Source organism: Monodelphis domestica, chromosome 8 (assembly GCF_027887165.1).
Source record: "Monodelphis domestica isolate mMonDom1 chromosome 8, mMonDom1.pri, whole genome shotgun sequence".
Taxonomy (NCBI): Eukaryota; Metazoa; Chordata; class Mammalia; order Didelphimorphia; family Didelphidae; genus Monodelphis; species Monodelphis domestica.
Genome location: NC_077234.1, coordinates 168,191,113 through 168,216,490, shown reverse-complemented (window position 1 = coordinate 168,216,490; position 25,378 = coordinate 168,191,113). Strand labels below are relative to the sequence as shown.

Below are 25,378 nucleotides of genomic sequence, written 5' to 3'. Positions count from 1 at the left end.
AGATCTGTTTGTGTGTGTATGTATGTGTGAGTGAAAAATCCAGTTTATGCTTTGAAGAAGTCAAATGACCTATGGTTTGCTTTTTGTTTGAGAGCAGTTGATTTTATCAGGCAAAACAATTACTGAATGATGGAGAGTATATTAAATTTATCTTAGAAACTATTTTTAAAGAAACACCATATTTAGTCTTTGTAGCAATTTCGACATTTACAGCATTCTCCCTCCTAAGTATGATCAGGTTTTGTTTGGTTCTTTTGCTTGATTCTTCATCCAGTTGCTCAGAACAGTTTTCTTGGAGGACATGAAGAGTGTTCTGTATGTGATAGAGGTTTGTTTGTTTTTCACCCTTATTAAAATAACAAAGTAGGATTGGAAGGAAAGAGATAAAAATACATATATTAACATTGACAGGTGTGTCTTGATGCAGAGAAATGATCATCTGGACACACAAGTGTATTTATTTTTAATGCTTTGTAGATCCTAACATAAGTTGAATACATTCTGTGGATAGGGTCATATGTATATATGTTTATATATGTATATAATTTATACATATATATGCATATATATGTACACATATCACCTCACATCCCTTCACATTTGTATTTACCTTATAAGAAAAAAGAGCAGAACTTATTAACAAAAATATTACAGCCAAATTGAAAAAAATTCTAAATAGCACCTTCCACATTGTGAGACACTACCAGAATGAATGGGAATCCCATAGTATTTGAATCAATCCTCCCAAAATCAAATACTTTGAAATAGTATTCGAGTGGAGATATTAAGTAAGTTGAGATTAAGTGTAGAGTGGTATCATCTGAAGATTTTCTGAATAAATGATGAACTTTTCAGCTTGGTTCGAGAGGATATTTTCAGACTGGTTTGTGGATGACTTAAAATGTTATCTGATTTTTTGATATTTTCCTTGAGTATATAATTTGGCACTCCTAAGATAAGAGACTGACTAAATTGCCTTATGTATTCATTTTTAGCAGTCCTACTTTGTAGGGTGTTGTATTTTTATAGTCTTACTTATTTTCTATATTACAAAATGCCATTTCTACTGTACCACTGTTACTAAGGGTTATTTTGTAAAGAATATTTTTTTCTTTAAGAAAACAAATTTCCCCAAGTAAAAGCTTAAATCTGCTATCTATTTAAAGCAGAGAAATAACTCCTCTGCTAAGTAAAATGCATTTTAATATAACCATGACTACTATTTGAAGTATATAGAATTTTAAAAGGACAGTATTTTGAATTGATTGAGACATGGTATGTATTTGTGTGATATTTGATGTACAATGGCTTTGACTGAGATGCTAAGATAAATATATATTTTTCCTTTGGAAAAAGATAAAAACTTTTAGCAGTTTTTAAAATAGCTTCTCATTTAATATTAATGTTTGATAAGTCTTTTATTACTTTTGCATGAATATGTTCATGCTATAATATTCTATATAATATATATCATCAAATCATACCATTATCAAATCATAGAATTTAATTATTGGAAAGAACTTTAGAAGAGATTGAGCCTAACCCATATCTTTCCAGTATCCCCAACAAGTGGTCTTCTACCCTATGCTTAAAGGCCTTCACAGATGTGGAACTCATTACGCAAAAAGCTGCCTGTTCTATTTTTGGGAAATTCTGGATCTTAGGAAAAATTACTAGTCACTTTTACTACTTCTAATCAGAGAGAGAGAAAAGATGATGTTCTTTCATTTTGATTACTATTCAAGAAGTAATTTCTCCTTATAAAAACCCATACCTACCTCATAGGAGTATCTCTAGCAAATTTAATTAGCTTCTACTTTGTAGGTGTATATTATTCTAAGACCATTAAATATATTTTTAAAAATTCTTTTAAAATTAGAAAGTGTTTAGGTATTATTCAGACTTGTATTTAAAATTACTTCTATTTCATCTATTGAACAAAATATATATTTGATCCCCAAAACAGGTTTTGATACAATTGTCAGGAAGGCCTCCCTAAATAAGAAAGTGTGTATGTTTAAAAGCTGAATTATCTTGTGAAAGAAAAAAATGCTTTCAACTTTTGTGGGTTTATGTATTCTAACAATGAAATGATGTTTTTATTCTATTATCTGTCCACACTGCTACATAAAAATACCTGCTCATATTCTTCCCAAGTCTATTCTTCATACCAACCCTTTGAGACAAGTAGTACAAGTTTCATTTTCCCTACTTCCTAAATGGGGGAACTGAAGTTCAGAATAGTTAACATCCTATTTATACATTTCTAATAAAAAAAGAGTAAATTCCTATCCATGTTGTCTTCAAGACCAGTGCTATGTCAGTACAATCTCCTGCTTGCTGGGAGCCATTGCTCTTAAAGAAAGATGGCTTCCATGTATGTGGAAGGCAATCCATTGTCAATTCTGTCTTTCACAGCCTGTATGACCTTGAGAAAGTTACTTAACTAATTTGGCCCTCAGAATTTTTAACTGTAAAATGAAAGTGTTAGACTAGATGAAGTTCTTTTTATCTTTGATTATATGATTCATCCATTTTTCCCAGTAGTCTTGGTGACTTATGTAGCTCTGATTTTTTGTTTGTGTGTTTTCATTGCCTTTTTTTGGAGGGGGAACAAGGGAGAACCAAGAATTGGTATTAATAATATGCCTTTTTCAGTTTGATAATAATTTTTGAATTTCAATATTGAAAAGGCAATATGTCTACACAGTGATGAGAGCCACTGAAGGTGGCTGAATTAACATATTGATTAACTGGACTCAACAGTAAATTCTTTAAAAATAGAATTGATCCATCAGTCTACTTTTCAGATATTTGTTTTAATTTCATTGGCCTTATATTAAGGATGTGTGTGTGTGTATGTGTGTTTGTGTGTATGTATGTGAGGGTACATGGTATTAGTTGCCCTCTTTGCTAAAAATTTTATATTTCCATATTTTTAACTGATGAGTAGAAATACATTTTAAACTTGTGTTTTATATCTCAATTTGTTTTATATAATCAAAGGTCTTTTGAATATCTATGAACTTATTTAGAGAATGAAGCATTGTAAAATGATAAATTGGCAAATATTTTCTTACTTGCTATCTTTTTAAAATGAAACCCATTGATGTCTCTGATGAGCACTTAACCATAGTGTTTACCTTTTTTTATATGATTTTTAGAGCAAGTATTAGTTGAACTTCTTTTTTAAAAAGCTACCTGAAGCTTCCCCAACGAGGATATTGATAACTAAATAGATGCTCAATTGTTTATTACATTGGATTGCTTAGATGAAACCAAATTTTTTTCCTCTGCTGTTGTTGACAGTGTAACAGCATATCATCAGTCATTTTGAAAAAGGAAAAGTGACAGTTGCCTTTTACAAAGTGTTTATATAAGGGAAAAAATGCCTCTTCATCCTGGAAATAAATAGGAAAAAATGGAGTAATAAAAAGCAGCTGTCATTACTATGGCTGATACTATATGGTCACACCAGTGAATTTAAAATGCCATGTTTGTTTTAGCTGCTGTGATTAAAACAAAATAATAAAACTTAAAAAAGTTAAACCCTGAAAGAATCAGACAGTCCCCCTCCCCCTTTGGAATTAATTTCACAGTTCTTTGAGACCAACTCTATTGAAGTGTTTATGTTTCTACTTTAATATACCTGTTGCTATTTGACCATTCATTGGGAAATAGAATTACTAGACATCAAGAAATGTAGATAAATTACAATTATATCCCTCATTTTTGAAAATTGGAAAAGCAATCAGTTAATTACACATTATTTCCAAATGTGTAAATTAAGCCACTTAAAATAAGGTAAATATATATTCAACACAGCATTTGAATGGTAAATTTTGAGGGTGTGATCTTGGGATTCTGTGGTCATGAGTTCTATGTTCTCTTCCTAAATACAAAACATAAATGCAATTGACATAGGAAGATGGTTGACATCACAGTGGTTCAGTGAGCACAATGTACCATGATAACTAGGCTATGTTATGAAAAGCCAGTCTACTGATGATGTTTATATAGATTTGATGTATAGCCTATGTGTGTGTGTGTGTGTGTGTGTGTGTGTGTGTGTGTGTGTGTGTGTGTATATGCATGTATAGGAGCTGACAGTCTCATTTTTACATTGGAAAAAAAAAGACTTCATTGTTTGCTGCCTGGTGAAAAAATGTTTATCATTGAGGTCTTAGTATATAGTATTTTTTATACATTTTGACACTTTCCCTAAAGAATAGTAGAAACAATTCTACAATGTCAGTCTCATGTCTCAGTTCAGGAAGTGAAAGAAATAATTAATTTTTCCTACATTGACTAATAGAGGTGGTACAGAAATTTTAGGAATGCATTTAATGACCTATACCCCTCTTGATCTTGCCAATGTGAGTGGCACTAATTTCATAGCTGTGGTGTAAAATTGAGAATTGGAATTTGACTTACTTAATTGAGAAAGGATTTCGAGGATTTAAAAAATTTAAATATTGATTTCACAAGCTACAATTAGTTATATTTTTCTTGGTACTTCTACAAAAAACATCATAAAAACCTTTATGTATAAAAAAGTGCACACTTCTTGGTTTAGGATGTTATCCATAAAATGCCATTGTCTTGGTTTGCTTATTTTAAGTTCCTACTTTAAAATATTGGACAGAGAAAGAAAATATGGCCTGAGGACATAGAATAATAGATTTAGAGCTGGAAAGGATGATAGAGACTATCAATTTCAACCCCACTCATTTTATGTTTGAAGAGACTGGATCTGAAGGGTTCCCTGACTTGTCCAGTCACAGAACTAGTGAGAGCTTCTGGGGGAAAATTTGAAGCTTGGTGTTCCTGATACCAAGTGTAATTAATAGTCTAGCAAGTACAGTAAATTGACAATTCAAAACTTTGGTGTGTCTTTATTTTCCATAGGACTTTAAAATAATTTCAGACTTAAAATTAAATTTTTATATTTTCTTATATTTTCTAAGAAATTTCAAATGTAGCACTGTTTATGGAGAAAAAACAGATTATTTTTAAGGGGAAAAACCTCATTTTTGGGGGACTGAATACTATAAAATTGAAGAGAAAGAATTTCCTTAATGAAGTTTTTGCTTGAATAATGTTGTGTTTCTATTCGTTTTAGAAGTGTTCTCCATGTGTCAAAAGATATAGAATTTTATTGGAAAATATATTGCTTATGCCCTTCTTGAAATATAGGTGAGTTGCTGCTAGTTAGCTTATATTTTCATGTCCAGTAAAGGGTGCTTTTGAGGGCTGCTGAGATTCCTTTCTTGATTATGAACTCCTTACAAGGGCTACATATAATAGACTATTAGACCTATAACAATAGTTATTGATTGATTAATTTTAATGCTGAGTAAGCTGGTTCTTTAGAAAGAATATAAAATTAGATATAATCAGAATATTTTTTGAAGATATCTTTTACTGATATACCTCTGTCTATATTGTCATAGCTAGTAGGAAGTGGTATTTTGATAATCTCTTTGTAGAAAGTCCAGAATTATGCTGGATTATAAAGAACTAGACATAATTTCATGCTATTTTTACCCATGCAATCTTCAACTTTGTCCTGGAATTTAAAAGTCTAGCTATTTGAATTACAGTTACACAAAACCCAATAGGTTTGAGCCTTAATGTATATGGACTAATGGGAAGGATGATGAACCAGAAGTCAGGAAACTTGAGTACCAGTATTTCTCTGCCAATAATTAGCACTGTTATATTAGGTAAGTCACCCTTCCTTTGAGGGGTAGACGACTCAGTTAATGTTATTTAAAAATAATTCAGAAGTTCAGTTTTATGAATACAATTGAATAGCATAATGTAATCAAACATCAATTAACTCTAAAATGGATGACCCACTCCCCAGAATTGGGAATAGATAGGTTTTAAATATGTGCATCTTATTACCTGGCCATTTGGTGCACCATGGCTAGAACATGGGCCTTGGGATCAGGAAAATTCATCTTCATGAGTTCAAATAAAGCCTCAGACACTCAACTAGATGTGTAACTTTGGAAAAGTCATTTAACCCTGTTTGCCTCAGTTTCTCATCTGTAAAATGAATTGGAGAAAGAAATTGCAAACCACTCTGGTATCTTTGCCAAAAAAACTCCCAAAAAACAAAATGGGGTCACAAAGAATCAGATACAACTGAAACAAATATACAACAACAACAAATCTTACTATATACATTGTTCTAAATGTGCATCATTCTAAATCCAAACCTAGATCTTTTTGAAGATTATAGTTTTCCATTATCTATGCCTTTTCTTTGCTCAGCATGAATATTGAAATCTTGTGTATTAGAAATCTTCTGACATAATGATGTTTATATATTATAATAAAGTTTAAAATTGGATGACATCAAATTTATTCAAAATGTCTAATTAAAATCCAAAATCATAAGAAGAAAAATTTGTTTTCATTGATTAATCAATTGATATTTTAAACTAGTGACATATTAGTCAATATTAGCAGTATACACATGAAGCTTATCAAACCCTAGCCTTACTAATCATTATAACTACTATTTAGATTTTTGGCTTTGTTTTCACTTATGTGAATGTGTGTCTAAGCTTGTGAATCCTTTTTTGTAAAACTCATGTATTTCCATATAGTTCAGGCAAATAGACCAGGGTCTACTTCCCAAAATTACAAAGTAATTTTAATTTTTCCATAATTTTCTTTTTTCTGGGATATATTGATATTTCCTTAGTGCATCTATTAAAATAGAATTTTTTGTCAAAATAAACTAAAATAAAACAATTTTAGAATCATTTTATGAAACTCATGTATGAGTATATATACATAAATTGGCAAAAGTTTTTCATTTTTATGATATATTGTCATTTTAAACATAACCTGGTATAATTAGCAGCAACATGTGTCTAATGGATCATTTACCCAAGAACATGCAAGTCATTAGCTTTTCCTGGTCTGGATACTTTGTGGACTTCTCAAGCAGTATTCATCAGTTATGCATTACTAGTATGTGACAATGTTCTCCCAGTCACTAAGATACTGATCCTTGAAAGTTACACTTATTTTGGAACACTATTTCTTCCCCATCTACTTTGTTTTATCCTACATAACATTACTTCTGATGATGAGTTGAGGAAGAACTGGCTTTTCTAAAAGCATAATAGTTTTTCCTTTTAAAATAAACATCATGACTGAGTTGTGCCTTAATTTTAAAAGCTTTTATGAATTAATTATTTGGTAAGCATGTTAATCCCATGCAGGGATAGACCAGTTGATTAATTTGGTACATCTATGCAGTACAATGAATAGGGTGATTCATTCAGCTTATGAAATTAGAGCATCAACAAAAATCATGAGAATTAATGATAGGCAAAAGTAAAATTTCATATATATTTTTAAGAAAAAATGGTTCAGAAGGTAGGAGAAATATATTTGGTATAGTTCATTATCTTTATAAACAAAAATAATTTCCATTATTAAGTTTTCAATGAGATTTGTCCTTTAGTATCTATCATTTTGATGTTCTTGCAAAAATATTAATAATCACAATAATACTATGTGAGTGTGATCATTTTAAAATGAATGTATTGCTTTTTAAAACTACCTTTTCCCCTCTTTCTTCATTCCTGAGGGATATCTGGTATTAAACTTGGTGAGCTTCTGGTTTTGGGGGAAGAATAAGGTGAGAACCTAATAAAGACTAACTGGTATTGTTTTCTTTCATTGAAATATTGGTGACATATTGCTTTCTGTTGGTTCTTTTTATTGTATTTTCTCTGGTTAGCACCCAATGGAGACAGTATCTGACTCTGGTTAGCTCTCATATGGTTGGAAAAGCTAAACTTTTTTCATTAGATTCTACAAGTCTCACTCTCTTTAAATATCTTATTGTCTCATTGCTCAATTTATTTTCATTCCATCCCACACCCAATTTTTTCTCCTTGAACTTTACTAAACAGTTCCTCCTTCTCCTTTGGTGTTTTAAACCCTTCAAATATTTGTTCATGGCTATTATATCCTCCTTACCATTTAACTAAGTTACAAATGCTTAATTCGATTAATCTTTCTACATAAGTAAATGTCACCAGCCCCTTAATCATTTCTGTGACTTAGATTGTTCAATAATTACCTCATCTTTGGACCAAAAGCTAGATGAATACTGTTTTCAAAAAGAAAGCCTCGGGTTAAAGAAATGTTCTTTTGAGGACAAATCCACAGGAAGACAAACTAGTTTCCCCCTCTCCTTCCATGTGGCCTGCGCCATTACTTGAAGACTTTTAATAGTAGTGGAGTTTGAGCAATTTGAGGAAATGATATTAAATGAAAATAACATTGGATTCAGAGTTAAGGGAAACCTTGCTTCATATTTTGCACCTGACACTCACTGTATTGCTTTAGATAATGTACTTATTTCATCTATCAAAGATATTAGATAGCTAAATAGCAAGATATTTTCCTGGAATAATATAAGTATATCATTATGTACATGATATATATTATAAATTTCATATATATAATTATATAATATAATACTGGAACTTCCTATTCTACACTAACCCTTCCCTTTCCTGCCCACATCTCAGAGCATCTCTTCCCTCCAGTATCACCCATAAATAAGGTCACAATTCCTGTCACTTGCCTTGCATTGTTCTTTTCCTAGACACAAAAAATTCCCAGTTATAGCTCTGTCATTAATTCTTCAATTTCCTCATCAGTACAATGAAGACATTAATATCTGAACTATGTAATTCAAAGACAGTGGAGAACAAGAGACGGTGATTTCTAACATTTTAAATGCTCGAACATTTGAGGTCCTCAGAACAACCCTGGAAGGTTGTTATTCTAGTAGTATTTACAGCTGAGGAAAACATAGGCAAAGGAAGATTAACTGATTTGCCTAAGATTACAGAGTTAAGAAGTGTCTGAGACTGAATTTGAAATCAGGTTCCCCTGACTCTGGTATAGCATCCACTGTCCCACCACCTGTCAATACTGAAAGTGAATCATTTTATAAATTTTGAAGCCCTCTATGCATTTTTGCCAATATTATTATTATTATTATTATTATTTTCATTATACCTGCAAAAAAGAATGGAATGACAGGTAGATGCATGATACTTGCAAAACTAAAAATTAAATTTTGCAGCTGTACAATATTAATTCAACCTAAAAATTAAGGCTTCTTCTTCCTCCAACTCCTCCTCCTCTTCCTCTTTCTTCTTTCTTTCTCTGTCTTTCTTTGTCTCTTTTCCTCTCTCTTTGTCTCCCTCCCATCCTCTTCTTCCCCCACTTTTTTCTCATAATGTTGCTCTATCTTTTTCTGTATCTGTCTCTCTCTTCCTTCCTTTCTACTTTTTCCTCCCCTTCTCTCCCCTTTTGCCAAATGAAAACAAAATAAAGGTCACAAAAGTTGCTGAAGTTTTGAATACTTGGTATTAATGAGCCAAGGTTTACTCTATCTCTCCTTTGTTTGCTGAATTGATATAGTTTTCAATATTAGAACTATCCCCTGTGGCTCAAAATTCTCATAAATGGATAGAAATATTTCTCTTACATATAGTTAGTTGTTGTATATTCATGTGGGACAAAAACTCATAGCACAATATTGTCCCCTTTGCAATTTTTACATCAACAAATCAAGCTAGAGTTAGTATTACTTTCATTATTTATGTCCTTTTTTTGCCTCTATAGAAATAGGGATACATGTTTGCAGCATAATTTCCCCCCGGCTGCATTAGTTTGAAATGCTATGTGTTCCTGTCCATTCATTTTAAAATAAAAAAGATAGATTCCACTTTTGAACATCATTGCTTCTTTTCAGCAATTTTTACGTCAAATGAAAACTCTCCTTCACCTTGCCCATAATCCAACTGTTCTGCTTTCCACTTTCATGTCAATTATGTTGTTACCTAAGGAGGATGTACCTCTTTTCTTTAAGAGAAAATCCAAGGACATATGAGGAACTTCTTTCCACATGTCTATTACCATTATTGTCATCACTATAATTCCATGTTTTATTCTTGATCTTCATTTATCTTTAGTAGTATGCTAACCCCATAGAAACAGCTCAGATACTTGGCTACTGGATTTACAACAATGAAATTTGGCTTTTTCTCAATTCCTCGAGAAAAGCCCATTTTGATTCAATCTTTTTGTTTCTCCAATTCTACTCTTTCCTCCTTGGCTTTATTTTGTTTTGCTTTGGAGACTGATTTCCATATCTCATCTAGGCTGAATGTACAGCAACCACTCATGGGCTAATCTCACTGCTGATATCTGACCATCTCACATTAGCATTTTCCAAATTAATTTGTCCAGGCAATAATTAGTTGAATGAAATATATTGGTAGAACCCATTAGTGCTAGATTGGAATGCCTTTGGAATAAAACTGGAGTGGCTGAAGTCATTAAATATTTAATGTAATTTTAAAAAAAAAACTTATTTTCCCACCAAAATCATTATACCTAATAAGAACTTTACACATACATAATTTTAAACTATTACCTTATGTCTTAGAATCAATACTAAATATCAGTTCCAAGTCAGAAGAGCAGGTAATTGGGGTTAAGTGACTTACCTAGGGCCACTGAAGGGTGACATCATCTGTTAATCAGAAAGTTAGATGACTACTGTTTTCAAAAAGATAACCTCATGATGAAAAACTGTTTTGTTTTTTTGGTGGACAAATCTAGGACTTCCTGTCTCTAGGACTAGTTCCCTATTCCTGAGCCACCTAACTGCCCCTACATACATAATTTTAGTGTAATACTTAAGAGGAAAAATGTATTAGAGCAGTCACATTTTCTCAGAATAATTCAATTCACATCAACCAGATGTGAATTTTAGGAAATGTAAAAAAAAAACCTTCCAACTTGAACCATTCAACATCTTAATATAAAAGGTAACAGAAGGAAAGAAGGAAGGGAATGGGGCAAAGGGGAACTATCTCAAGACAGATATGATGGAAAGAAGTAGAAAGGACCAGCAAAAATAGGGGGGGAAAGCTAGCATTTACATGATGCCTACTATATGTCAAATATTATGCTAAATCACTTAATAAATCTATAATTTAATCCTCACAATATCATTTTCATTTTATAGTTGAGGAAATTGAAACAAACAGAAGTCAAGTGGCTTACTCAAGGTCATACTGCTAGCAAGTTTCAGAGTTTAGCTTTAAATTCATGTCTTTCTCACTCTAGGTATATTGCTTTATTCACTGTGTCAATTAGTTGCAAATTTACTAGATTTTAAGCATATTTACTAGATATTTATGGTAGATTTTATGCCTACTTCAAGCACTTGAAAACTTCCCCAAATGGAATGGGCAGATGAGAACAATGTGTTCCAATGGTCATCAAGGTGGCTAACACAGGTGCTGTGAGCACTAAGAGCTTGGTCAGATGTTGAAGATGCCAAAGTTATCTTCTGCATCCTGGGCCATCACCAATCATAGTGATTTTTGTCTTATTACTGGACTTGGATGTCTCTGGAAGAGAGAATGATGACTTTGTGTCTGCCTCACTTCAATTCACATATGAATCAAGACATCATCCTTTGATGTAACTGGTCCTTTTTGAAAACAAAGACAAGCTCCTTGAATACAGGGACACTTTTTTGTTACGTTTGTGAAGCATAATACATACCTGTTAATTATATTTGTTGAGTTAAATAAAAAAATAAAAACCTTTTGCAAATGGGTAAATGAGATATCCACATGGGCTGAAACTACATTGAGACTCTTTAGATGTTGCTCCTTTTGACACTTTTTACCTTCCATAGTTAATTCTCTGGTAGGATGAGAGAAACTGAGGCAGCCTGATTATTCATTTGTATCTGGTGTTTCTAAAAATGTCATGGGCATTTTCCTCCCAAGGTTGATGCTTAGGACCATCTTCTTGTGCCTGGTATCCTGCAGGATTCCTGTATGACCTGTCACCGAGCTGTCAGTCAGTTTCAGGGCAGCTAGCTACAGTATGACAATTAATTAAAACTTTAGCTGGTTTGTCCAGTGCTGACTGATAGTTCAGCTAGCCAGTGACATTATCGGGAAAAGAGAAGGTGAGTAGTCTGTTCCCTATATATTTTATTTTGTGCAAATATTTTTGAAGTTTCATCAGAACCAAATTCCTACAGAGGATATTGATGTAACAGTTTTCTTTTGTTTCAACCTCCTTGCATTTTCAGCAAACTTAAAGGAAAGATGTCTGGTTGCTCCTGATCACTCTTTAATTTTTGATTTCCTCCCCAGAGTTATAGGTGGGCCATTATTTACAAATATTCTGTTTACAATTTAAAAAAATATTTATTTTATTGTCAATTTTATGGTTTTAATGAATGTTTCCTTTGTTTAAAATGCTGTTTGCAACAATATGGGCAGTTTTGTTTACTAAGAAATTTAGTGTAATTCTATAAATATTTGAAAAAGGTTAGTTTTAAGTCAAGATTAATTAATGGACTCCATGTTTCATATGACTTGGTTCATGTATTACCTGTGTTTTTATTTGTTTATCACTAAATTTCATTTGAAAGGGTGATTATTCTCTTAAATATTATTAGACCAGGTATAGTATATTATAATGGAAAAATATTTAAATTTAAAATTTTAAATTGAATTCCAGTTCTCCCTCTGCCACTTAGTATCCATGTAATGTTATGCAAGTTATTTAACCTCACTTTGTTTTTTTTCTCATCTATAGAGTAGAGAGGAAAATGCCTGTACTATCTAGTTCACAGATTTATTGTGAGAATCAAGTGATGATAACCTAACACATTTTATAAATGTTGATTATTGCTGTTATTACTAGACAATTGCCTGCTAACATCTTTTCACATAGGCTGACAATGAGAAAAGTTCCTAGAATGGAGCCAAGCTTAAGAGTTTAAAAATAACTTATAGATTCAAGATGACATGTTATTTCACCTAGTGCTACATGAACATTTTTCTGTCATTGTTTTATGTTCCAAGCATTTCTCCACTGTTAATACTAATGCTCAGAAATACTGGTGGGAGCAGACAAGCCTCATTTTATTTTTTATTTATAGGGGATATCAAGGCAAAGAAATTCAATAACTTGAGAAAACCATCAGAGAGTTGATGTCAAATATAGTTTAGATTTGGGGAGCTGGTCTATGTAGGGGTACATATGTCTATGTACAAAGAAAATGCTTTGTCAGCTATCTTATTTTTATTTGTATTTTCTTGGGAACTACATTTATTTTAATTTCAACATCTATGAAATTCTGAGGAATATAGCAAACAGATCCAAAAAATGGATGATATTTTTTCATTGTTTTTTCTAGTAGTAGGATGGATATATATGTGGATACACACACATGCACACAAACATACACATATGTATATATACATATTAAATTAATTTTATTGCATTAATTTTATTATATTGCATTACTTTTATTATATTATTATACTACTAAAGCCAATGATAAATGATAATTATCTTATTCTGTTTGAGTTAGGCACTGTTGGTTTAAGTGAGTCAATCCACCATGGCCATTGTGTCCCAAGTTCATTGATTGATCAGTTATTTGCATTTAATATTGGTGGAATCTGGGAACAGTAAAGAAAAATAGAATGGACCAAATACTACAGTAGGCTGTTAAAAATTCTGCTTTACCTATCCTGGCATGATATTATTCTAGCAGATAGGCTATATCTTAGTCTATGACTCTATTATCCTGTGGTAATCCTAATGGAAATACAAAGAAAATTTCCTTTCTGGCCTGGGAAAAACTGTTGAATCCATTTGTGTCTCATAGCTATCCTTGGATTAGAATAAAGTAAAGTTAAACCAGAATTGTCTTATTTAACTTGAGGCCTTCTGAATGCCTTACACAGCATAATAATCATTATTTATTTGTGTGGATATATATGTATGCTTTAATTAAATCAGAACCTGAGGCTTGGTCAGAGCCCTTATATTGGCTAACCTCCCCACTGACCCCAGGTCCTCTCTGATTCATACTTAAACCCCAGGATATGGGGTAAAATTATATTTTTTCTCAGTCCTGACAGGGGGATAGGTGAGGGTGGTCAGTAATTGGTACTTTGTCTCTATATTGAGTCATCATGGGAAGTACAGGGTTAGATTTGTTTTGAAAAGCAAATAATTGTTAGAAGATACAATAAGGCAGAATAGGGTTCAAGGTAAGGAAAATTATAGAAACACTAATACTTTTCCACAATATATATGAACCAAAAAGAAATGAACTCCAGGCAATCTTGATAGTGAGTTCCTTGTCATTGGAAGTCATCAAGAAGGCCACTTAATTGGCATTGTAGATGTCTTCTGAATATACAAAGCTATTTCACTATTAGTTCTATAGTTTTAATTTACTTTTTTTGTCAAATAATCTTTCTTCCTAAAATATTGGAAGTTATATTAATTTTAAAATCCTAAATAATACCACATTTCATAAAGATTGAAAAAGACTGGTTATAAGGAAGACTTAGGTCTTAGATAAAGGGTAAATTAGATGAGTAGATAATTACAGAGATCCCTTCTCATATTTTGTAATTTTCTACAATGTAAATTCATATTTGGGTTTATATGTATGTGTGTGTACATGAGAGACAGAGACAGACAGAGAAAACAGACAGATGTATAGAGAAATACATATAGAAAAAAATCAGCAGAGAACTGGAGGAGACAGAAAAAGAAAATAAAGGAAGAGAGAGATGAAGAGAAATAGAAATAGAAAGAGGAAGAGATGGGGGAAATAGAAACAAAGGGTAAAAAGAAAATAACGTATTAATGCCCTCATAGGTACTGTGATTGAGGTTCTCTCTTTTCCCACTCTTCTTCCCACATTTTGTCAGAAAGGGAATAGAGTGTCATTGCTTCTCGATATCTATCTAAAAGAGTATTAGCATCTTCTTTCCTATCTTTCTTTTGGCAAAGATGTTTAGTTTTAATTTTATAAATATTTATCTTTTCACATGATGTGTCCCTGCTCCCTAATAGAATGTAAACCTTGAAAGGAAGAGGGTGTGTGTGCGTGTGTGTGTGTGTGTGCACGTGTGTGCATGCATGCATGCATGTGTGTGCATTTTGTTTTGTGGCCCCAGGTATACTCACCATGTATCCTATGATAGAACATCAAAGGTACTTAATAAAAGGTTTATTGGATTGGAGTGAATGAATTTGCACTGTGACAACTTGAAATACCGGAGTATTTTTGAATATGATTTGCATGACTCTTGAAGTGTGGGAGAGAGGGTGATGAATTGAAGTATATTCTATGAAGCCCTGAAAAGAAAAAAAAAGATAAATTTGAATCATAAGCATGTTATAAGAAAATGCATCATGAGAGCAATAATACTTAACATTTCCTTAGTATAAAAATGTATCAGAGAACGGCAGAATAAAAATATGAGCATTGCTGAAAGATTTGAGGACAATAACAGAAAAATGACCTACTCAGTTTTATAACTAAAGGACTAATTTATGTTTTTCCTATTTGAACATACTTTATCATGAAGGAAAACCCTATTCAATGTAATCTATATATCTATATATTTCTAGGTATATATTTCTACATATATTGCCTCATTTTTTCTCACATTCACCAGATAGCAGGTGTTAAACTCATTTTACAGATAAGGAAATTTCAGGTTAGAGAATTTGAATAAATGGTACAAAATTATACACACATACATATCTGTGTAAAAAGACCTGAACTCCAGAATTCTTACTCCAGGTCACTTTGTGATACAGCACCTGATCCAACTCTAGGGTAACTCTACTACATGAATGTGAGCAGCTAAGTGGCAGGGTGGGTAGAATGCTGGACTTGGAGACAAGAAGACCTAGATTCAAATCCAGCCTTAGATACTCACTAGGTATGTGTCAGAGTGCAAGTCACTTTTCCAGTGAAATTGTCAGTTTCCTCATCTACAAAATGGAATGAAAAATGGCATATAATGTGTATACTAATTAATTTCTAGTCATCCTCATTATTGTCAATCATTATTTTGAATATAGTATATTAGAAGTGGAGAGTTGCCTATACATTTGCTATGGAAAACTCCCAGACTCTGAACTAATTCTCATATACTTAACCCTTTCTTCCACTTTTCTCCTCCCATTTGATAGTTATAGAGTTTAATATAAAGCTCGAGTTGTTGCTTATTGTTCATCATGGAGAGTCTGACTGTGTTTTCAACTAAGTGGCATGCTTAGTTGAATTTTTAAAATTTTTTTTAATATTAAATTTTTTAATTTTAAATTTTAAATTCAAATTTTAAAAATTTTAAACCCTTGAATTATCTTCTCATCTCCCTGCCATCTGCCTGGCTACTGTTTACTCCAAGTCATCAGATCTTCTAAGATTCCTGGGAAACTTGATCCATTCAGCTTTGCTTTGCAACCATTAACCTTCTGGCTGTGATATTCTTACTCCAGGATAGACTGTATGAAAACACTTATTATCTAACCAGCCCTAGACCCCAGATTATCTTTCACATCTTAGCCAATCATTCACTCTTGTCTTCTTCATATTTTTCTTGCCATTTATTTTTTTCCAGATTACATCAGTACAATTTTCAGTAATTTTTTTGACATTTTGAGATCCATGTTCTCTCCTCCCTCCCAATTCTCCCTTGCTCCAAGATAGCCGGAATATGCTATAGGTTGTATATGTGTTATTATGCAATACATTTTCTTTATCATGTTCTGAAAGAAAGATATTGCTTACTCTAGACCAAAATTCCCAGAAGAAATAAAAAATGGCATATTTTAATCTGCATTCAGACTTCCTTCAGTTCCTTCTAAAGCAGTGGATAGTCTTTTTTGCCAAGAGCCCGTTGGATTTGTCCTGCATTTTTGCATTGCTGATAATTGCTGCTAAGTCATTCATAGTTGCTTATCATACTTTATTGCAGGTACAGTGTACAATGTTCTTTTTATTTTGCTCACTTTGCATCACTTCATATAAATCTTCCTGCTTTTTTGTGTGTGTGATGATTTTGTTTGTATTATTTCATTGTAATCATGTGTCTTGATTTGTTCAGCCATTTCCCAATTGATGAGCATCCTTCCAGTTTCCAGTTCTCTGCTACCATCACCTTGCCATTTGCCCTGCTACACCACTTGATTATCCTTCCTGCATCCCTCTCCTTCAACTTTTTACTGTGAGCAGTGTAATCAAACAAATATTGGCATAACATCAGCATATAGGAGTTAAGTTTGACACCTTAATGGCTCCTTATGATTTCAGCAACTTGTTCACTCAAAACATCCTCCCGTGGCCACCGCTCCCTTACATATTTTGCATCCTCCAAGAAGGGACTCTGTTAGAAGTCGAGGGACAGCTAATTTTTGTATTTCTGTTTCCAGCAATTAGTACTCAATTAAAGTCATTAAACTCATTTACTCATTCATTCATGATATTTGCATTTTGTACCCTCTTTCAATTGGCTTTGGAATGTTTCATTTAAAAAATTTATTCTGTACCTAATTTGAGAAAACACTATTTTGAATAGCATCTGAACACAAGCTATTGTCCTGAGGATAACTCACCTTGAGTGACTGGATAGGATGAGATAAAAGGGAGATGGGGAAATTTTAGGGGAGGTAAAAAAAAACACTTGTGATGGAACTGTTATTGAAGTTAATGGAAAGGACTAAAAACATCTAAAATACAGATTCAGTAGGGTTTTTTTTCAAAGAGTAATTAACACACTTTCCAAAAAATAAAGCTACCTCCTGAGAATTAGTCTTGGACAGTTTAACAGTTCATAAAGAACTCTGGAGAAAGCCTCCATAGAAGAACTGGTGTTAAAGGTGAAGAACTATACTTAATCTTTGGTGTAACAAATCCAAAAATAGAAATTTAAACCAAGTCCCTGGTGTTGAATATAGAAAAAAATAGTTGAATAATTTATCTATTTGAATAGCCGGAGACATAATGATTCTAAAACATTTCCAAGGTCACTTGAAAGATGGCCTTTTTGTTTCATTTAAATGAAAAGTTTTGGCATCTGCAACTCTTTCTCTTCTGATTATAATATTATTTTTGTCTCAATCTGATATTTTGTAGGAATATTTTCCATTTTGAAATGTAGCTATTTATGTTATAAATCCAAAACAAATAGTAGATTATCAAAAAGCTTTGATGCTATATGAATATGTAGAATAATTTGCATCACCAACATTTTCTTACCTTCTTGTCTTTTACCTGCTTTTAGCTAAAGATCATCCAAACGCTATTATGGAAAGAATGTATTTTGTATTTGGCTATGTTTAAAGGTCTATGAAGTGTTGCATGTTAAGGTTTTTTCTTATGGTCTCTCATAAGATATCTGTTATGATAGATAACATGAAAATAAGAATGAAAATTATTATCACCCCTTCATTTGGAATGAGATTTTCCTACTAATGTGCATACTTATTTATGCATTACTCTCTATCTACAAAGCTCTCGTTTTGGTGCTAGTTAAGAAACTGATGTTTTCTACAGGCCCAGTCCCAGAAATCTGCAGTTAGCTTTTTATTATTTAAAAAGTCTTCAAATAAGATCTCCTTTTTAAGAACTAAATGAGTCAATATCATTAAAATATATGGAATCAATGCTATAATGTAGAGTCAATAGAAGTCAACAAAAATGTTAAAATAAACATATTCTAAAAGAAAATATGTTTTTTATCATGTTTGGAAGAGTAGTAAAATGAGTGTCCCCAGAATGTGACATTTCCCAAGCATGGGACCTAGAGATAGGAAGTCAGAATTATGCCAAGGAATGCCTCAGATAAGGTTAATGAATTAAACAACAAATATTTACTGAATATCCACTGTAATTCCAACACTATGCTAATGCTGTGGGATATAGAATAAAGGGATTTTATCCCTGTCCCTATGAAGCTGGATACATGAGGCATATGCATCATTGGGCTGGTAAATGGTTAACAACTTGCTCTCTGGGGGAAAATACATGATAATTTTCATTATTATTTTTTTCTCCCTAATCTTTTAAATTCTAGAAATCAACAAAACAATACATCAAGTTCTGACTTACAGCATTTGCTGATTTACAAGGTTTAAATGTTCACAATGAAAATTTAATTATCATCTCTCATGAGCTGATATGAGCCAACTCCAGCACATCACTGCATATATGAAACCATAAAAAATATTATATAACCAAAAACTAAATTGTGTTGAAATCTTTTTGTGTGCCAGAAGTTTCAATATAAGAGAGATCAGTCGGGAGCAGACAGATGCCAGGAAAAGATGCATGTAAAACTTGATTAAAAAAATTGATAACTGCATTTCAAAATAATTGGCTTCCCTTGAAAATTTATGTATTTTATGCACTTAAGGGGTGCATAAACTTTACCAGACTCCAGAAAAGTCCACGATACAAAAATGATCCAGTACTTCTCTTTATAGAGAAATCCTACTTCTTTTGTCAAACTTTTGTGTCCAATCATTGTTCTTCATGCCAACAATAGATTATATTTAGAGTTTTGCTTCTGAATATTCATGGGAAAACAAAGTAGACTGGCCTTGAGCTAAATCAATTTTTGTGAAACATAGAAACCTTACTGGGATTAGTGATGATAAAGAAGGCACCCTGTAAATTTTAAAGAGCTATGTAAATAAGAATTATTACGGTCACTTCACTCTATGTCCCGTTTTCCCTCAAGCTGCTGCTGATTCTCCGGTAGCATTGGGGGCATTGCTGAGTTTTATCCTTTCCATTCAAATATTCAATGGCCTATGTGATTAATAGCCTCAAAAACTTCATCTCTGCTATTAAAAACACAACAGGATAAGAAAGTTTTGATGCTAGTTAGCATTTATTATGCATACATTAATTACCCAATAACATGTGTGCTGTGATAAACAATATAAATGAGGAGAATTTTCCCTTGTTCCTGTAAAAATGGATTTGAACACTGGACTTCAATCCCCAGAAGCCCTTGCTCCACTTCCCCAGAATGCTTTGTAACCTCACCTGGGCCAAGAAGGAGATGGGGTATTTAACCTGATTGCAAAGGCTTGTGTGTCTCTTTTCTTCCCTGTTTTCCGCTTGCAAGCAGACGTGGCTCTTTTCATAATGTAGGTGAGGTTGTGTCTAGGCCTCTCTCTGGCCTAGTCATGTGCTTTCTTATCCTGTATTTTCTTTAATCCTTAATCTTTATTAAACCTCATAAAACTAATTTCTATCTTGCCTCGGTTTCCTAAAATTTTAACTGTTACATTCCTAAAGTTCTTTCTTAACCATTCATAGACTTCTCATGAGTCTTTATAGAAAATATTGGTGCATAATGTGATAAACATGTTTTTCCAAATTTCTAGTCAAGAATACAGTAACAACAAAAGAATGAATTATTCTTCATACAAGTCCTTTTCATATGATTTGCATTCTTTGCTACTCTGTTTTCTCTTCCAAATAAACATCAAATAATCTAAATCATAGCTCTTACCCTATATATTCACTTCTTTCATCCTGGGAGGTAAAGTTGACCCACTGAGAGAACTTCATTACTTTTGGAATCCCTTCCCATACACTGATAACCTTACTCCATACCTACCTGGGATTCTGTTCTACCTTATTCTTACTCCATTCTTACTCTTCCATTCCAATCTCTGAAAGCAGAAATTAGAAGATATTTTCAGCAGTACATGGGAAATAAGTCTAGAGCTATTTATCACTTTTAGGAAGACTGCTGAATCCTGAGAATTATTTTCTGGGGGATATGAACAAGAGAGAAGGGATGACAAAATGAATTAAATTTCCAGGTGGTAGAAAGGAGTCATTTTTGGAAGGGGATAGGAAACTGAGAGCCAGACCTAGAGCAAGAAAGCCCATATCTGAAAAACTCCCAAACATTCCCAGATTGCAGAGAAGAGAATGTAAGCAGGAAGCACAGAATGAGATCTAGGGGAGGTTGCCAAGCAAGTCACTTGGTTCATACATTTACTTACCGCCATCCTTGTTGATTGATGGTCAAAGTTCACTCTATGTGGATGCTTAGAGCTCAGGATGTGATTGGCTATTGTGTGGACAGGCATAATAATAAGGAAATATTTTTCCCAAGTTTGAGACTTATTGGAGGAGAACATTGTTGCAGCTGTTACCTATTTTGTGCTACCCTTTCTGAGGTTTGAAGCATTTAAATTTTTCTCCTTTATTTAAGTTTTTACACTTCATGGGATAGCCTCATTTTAAAAAAAATCTCATTTTCTCTGAAGAGGGCCAGACAAATAGCAATAAAAGCACATTTCCTCCTAATTTCCATATCACATAGTGTAGAAACTGGCATCTATTATGACGAGAAACCTAGGAAAGATAGGTAAAATGTTAGTTTCATACATGCTAATTCAAATTCATTTTATTCGAATTTCAAATAATTTATCTTTAAAATCACATAACGTTTTTGGCATAGTGCCTGTAGAAAAGGAGCTCAATAAATGCTGATTTATTCCTTTTTCCCTTTTATCTATTTCACCCTTCATAGTAGTATATCTGACTAGAATTAGAGATTTCAACTTTCACAACAAAATTCTAGGAAGGAAGTCGAGTACAATTTAAAGGGATACTGCATCTAGAGTTATAGGATCTGAATTCAAGTCCTACTTCTGCTACTTATTACAATGGAAACCCAGACAAATCATTTAACTTCTGATCCTTTGTAAAATACATTGGATGACTTAATTTAAATATATATGTATATTTCCAATTACATGTTAAAAACAAGAATCACAGAATGAAGCATACTCTGATCAATACAGTGATCCAAGACCTTCAAAGGACCCATGTTGAAAAATGCTATCCACCTGTAGAGAGATTCTTGATGAATTCTTAGGGCAGAGTTCATCCTATACCAACAGAAAGATACTACTAACCCTTCAGGACAGTATTTTATTAAGTTCAAAACATTATCTAAGTCTTTACCAGATCCCAAAGCAATCTGTGATATAAAATGATCAGAAATTACTCTTTAAAGAAAAAACCTACTTATTTCCATCAAAATTTGATGTCTAATTGTTCCTCATGCTAACAATAGATTATATTTAGAATTATATTCCTGTATATTCACAGAGGAAACAAAGTAGCTTGTCCTGAGAACCAAAACTAGGAGAATAAATATTTTATATAGTTAGTCTCACAAATGTATAACTATGAGGTACTTTAGAAGTCAGTCAAAGATAAATTTTCAAAGCCTTAGCTAATCTCAGCAATACAATGATCCAGGATAATTCTGAAGGACTTATGATGAAAGATGCTACCCACCTCAGAAAGGACTCATGGAGTCTGGAATAAAAACTTCTTTTTCTTGCTTTGTTTTGGATCTGTGTTTTCTTTCACGACTTGGCTAATATGGAAATATTTTTGCATGATTGCACACTTTATTAAATTACTTGATTTTTCAAATGGGAGAGGAAAGGGAGAAAAGGAGCATATAACTTGGAACTCAGAATTATCTTCAAAAATAAATGCTAAAATTATTTTTACTTATTATCAGATAGACACATGCACATATATATTTTTAAATGAAGTCATCCAGTTTTATTTTTACATGACTTGTCTAGGTTCCCACTGGTGATAAGTAGCAGGACAAGGATTTGGATCCATATCCTTTGACTTTAGATGCAGTATCCCTTTCAGTTACACTAAGCTTCCTTCCTAGAATTTTGTTGTGAAAGTTGACATCTCTAGTTCTAGTAAGATATACTCCTATGAAGGAATAAATAGATCAAAGGAAGAAGGAAGAAATAAGCATTTATTGAGCACCTGATATACCAGACACTGTGCTAAATATTCTATAAATATTATATAATTTGAAAGATAAATTATTTTAATTTACATAGGACTTTAATATATACAAAGAAATGAGCCTATAGCTTAGATGTAAATTATCAAGCTATATATTATAAAACAGTAATATAGTTGAAGCTAGTATTGGCACAATTCTGTTCCTTTATTTCATACTGCCCACTGTGGTACCCTTCTTTATGAGTGCCTTGTGTCTTTCCTCATTTTGTTTTCACCTTGTCCCCATATTAAAACTATTTCCTTTGTATTCAGGAAATGAACTAATAAACTAATTTACAATAACATATTGAAGTAAAGTATTTTAGCACAAGTTCCAGTGTCTTCTCTACTTCCTGACTCCTATTCCATTGAAAAATCAGACTCTTACAGCTTGGCTAATATTTATCCCTTCTGGGTGCCTAAAGGCTAGGAGCATCTTCCTGTTGGTATAGGATGGACTCTGCCTTCAAAGTTCATCATATTTTTCTTTGGAGGTAGATAAACATTTTTTAGCATGTATCATTTGAAATTTTCTTGAATCATTGAATTGATCAGAAGTGTGCTTCACTCTGTGATTATCATTTGAAAGCATTTAGTTATCCAGGCTTAATCAGCATATGTAAAAGGAGCATTGAATAAAGTGATACAGTAAGGACAGTTTTCATAATAGACTCCCCCCACCCCCCAAATCATTTCACAATCGCTAATCATTGCATACAGATTTCATGGAAGTATTAAGCTTGAAAAGCACACATGATAAAATGACAATTCACAACTCCTCTTTATTAGGAGTCCTTTCCCCCTCTTTTATGGTGCTCATGAAGTTATCCCATTAGGCATGGGGTAATTAGCTTCTTTGTAGAATCCTCCATGCTGCTTTTCTTAAATGTTTCTTTCTACCTTGTTTTTGATTCCCAATGGAGACATTGTCTTCATCTATTCCAGGAGCCCTACTAGTATGGCAATGAAGAATGCAAAATCTTTTGTCTTTTGAGGTTCACAGTGTCTTCTCCTACTCAAGAAGTTAAGTAGAACAAGAAAACTCATCTCCTCCCTCCATGCAAAGAGTTCTCGGTGGCTTCCCTGATTCTCTTTCTGTTTCCAAATATTTTATATAAAGTTCACAGGGAAAGATAGAATTTCTTTAGCCAGTCCCAACATGCTTCCTATGTGGCATCTTTTCACTTCCCCAGTGATCTTCATTCCTAAATCACTCAAGAATTTTTTCTACACATAGTTAACACTTACATAACACTTACATTTGAAAACCTTAAAATGCTGCAAAAATTCTCATTAATAATTGATTTCCCTTTATCACCATTACTATTGAGTATTGTGCTAGAAATGATAACTAGCAATAAGAGAAGAAGAAATTGAAAGAATTACAATAGGCAATGAGGAAATAAAGCTATCACTTTTTGCTGGTGATATGAGGGTATACTTAAAGACTCCTAGATAATTAACCAAAAAACTAATTGAAATGATTAACAACTTTAGCAAAGTTACAAGACATAAAATAAACCCACATAAATCATCAGCATTTCTCTATGCTACCAAGAAAGTCCAACAGCAAGACATAGAAGTAGATTTCCTATTTATAAAACTGTAGACAATATAAAATGCCTAAAAGTCAAACTCAGAAACTATATGAACATATCTACAAAATGCTTTTTACTCAAAGTCAGATCTAAGCATCTGGAAAAGTATTAATTATTTATGGGTAGGCCAAATCAATATAGTAAAATTATAATTCTACCTAAATTAATTTACAATGCCATACCAATCAAACTACCCAAATTATTTCATAGAGCTAGAAAAATTAACAAAATTTATCTGGCAGAACAGAAGGCCAAGAATATCAAGTCATTTAATGAAAAAATATGAAAGAGGGTGACCTAGCTGTAATAGTTTTTAAAATATAAAACTGCAGCCATCAAAACAATTTTGTTCTGGCTGAGAAAAAGAGTAGAGAATAAATATAGTAGATTAGGTATTCAGCATGCAGTAATAAATGATCATATTAACCTACTTTTTGACAAATCCAAAGATCAAATCTTCTGAAAGAAAAATTCATTATTTGATGAAAAAAATGTCAAGAAAGTTAGCTTAGCAGAAAATAGGCATAGACCGACATCTCATGTCATATACTAAGATAAAGTCAAAATGGATACATGATTCAGAAATAAAAGGTGATACAATAAACAGGAGAGCACAAAATAGTGTACCTATCAGACTGATGGATAAGAGAAAAAATTTATGACCAAATACAACTTAGAGAAGATTACAAGGTACAAAATGTCTTTGACTAAATTAAATTAAAAAAAGGTTCTACACAAACAAAACCAATAGTAGGAAACCAAAAATTAAGGAAAATTTTCATTGTGATTTTGGCAAAGGCCTCATTTCTAATATATGTAGAGAAATGAGTCAAATTTATGAGAATACATGCCACTTCCCAACTGATAAATGATCAAAAATATGAACAGAAGGTTCTAAGATAGAGATGTTAAAATTATATTTAGGTATATTTTTAAAAATCACATTAATTGGAGAAATGAAAATTAAAAACAACTCTGAAGTGCCATCTTCTAACCTATTAGATTGGGTAAA

General features: G+C 32.5%; 1 protein-coding gene and 1 non-coding gene across 4 annotated transcripts in view; both read left to right on the top strand.

The window, feature by feature from the left end:
• The window catches only part of FGF14 (fibroblast growth factor 14), an 861,172-nt gene that overhangs the window by 607,702 nt on the left and 228,092 nt on the right, over positions 1 to 25,378 (top strand). The window lies entirely within an intron of this gene.
• Positions 11,938 to 12,003, top strand: MIR7338 (microRNA mir-7338). The gene has a single exon (NR_127557.1). It is a non-coding gene; the product is annotated as a microRNA mir-7338 (primary transcript).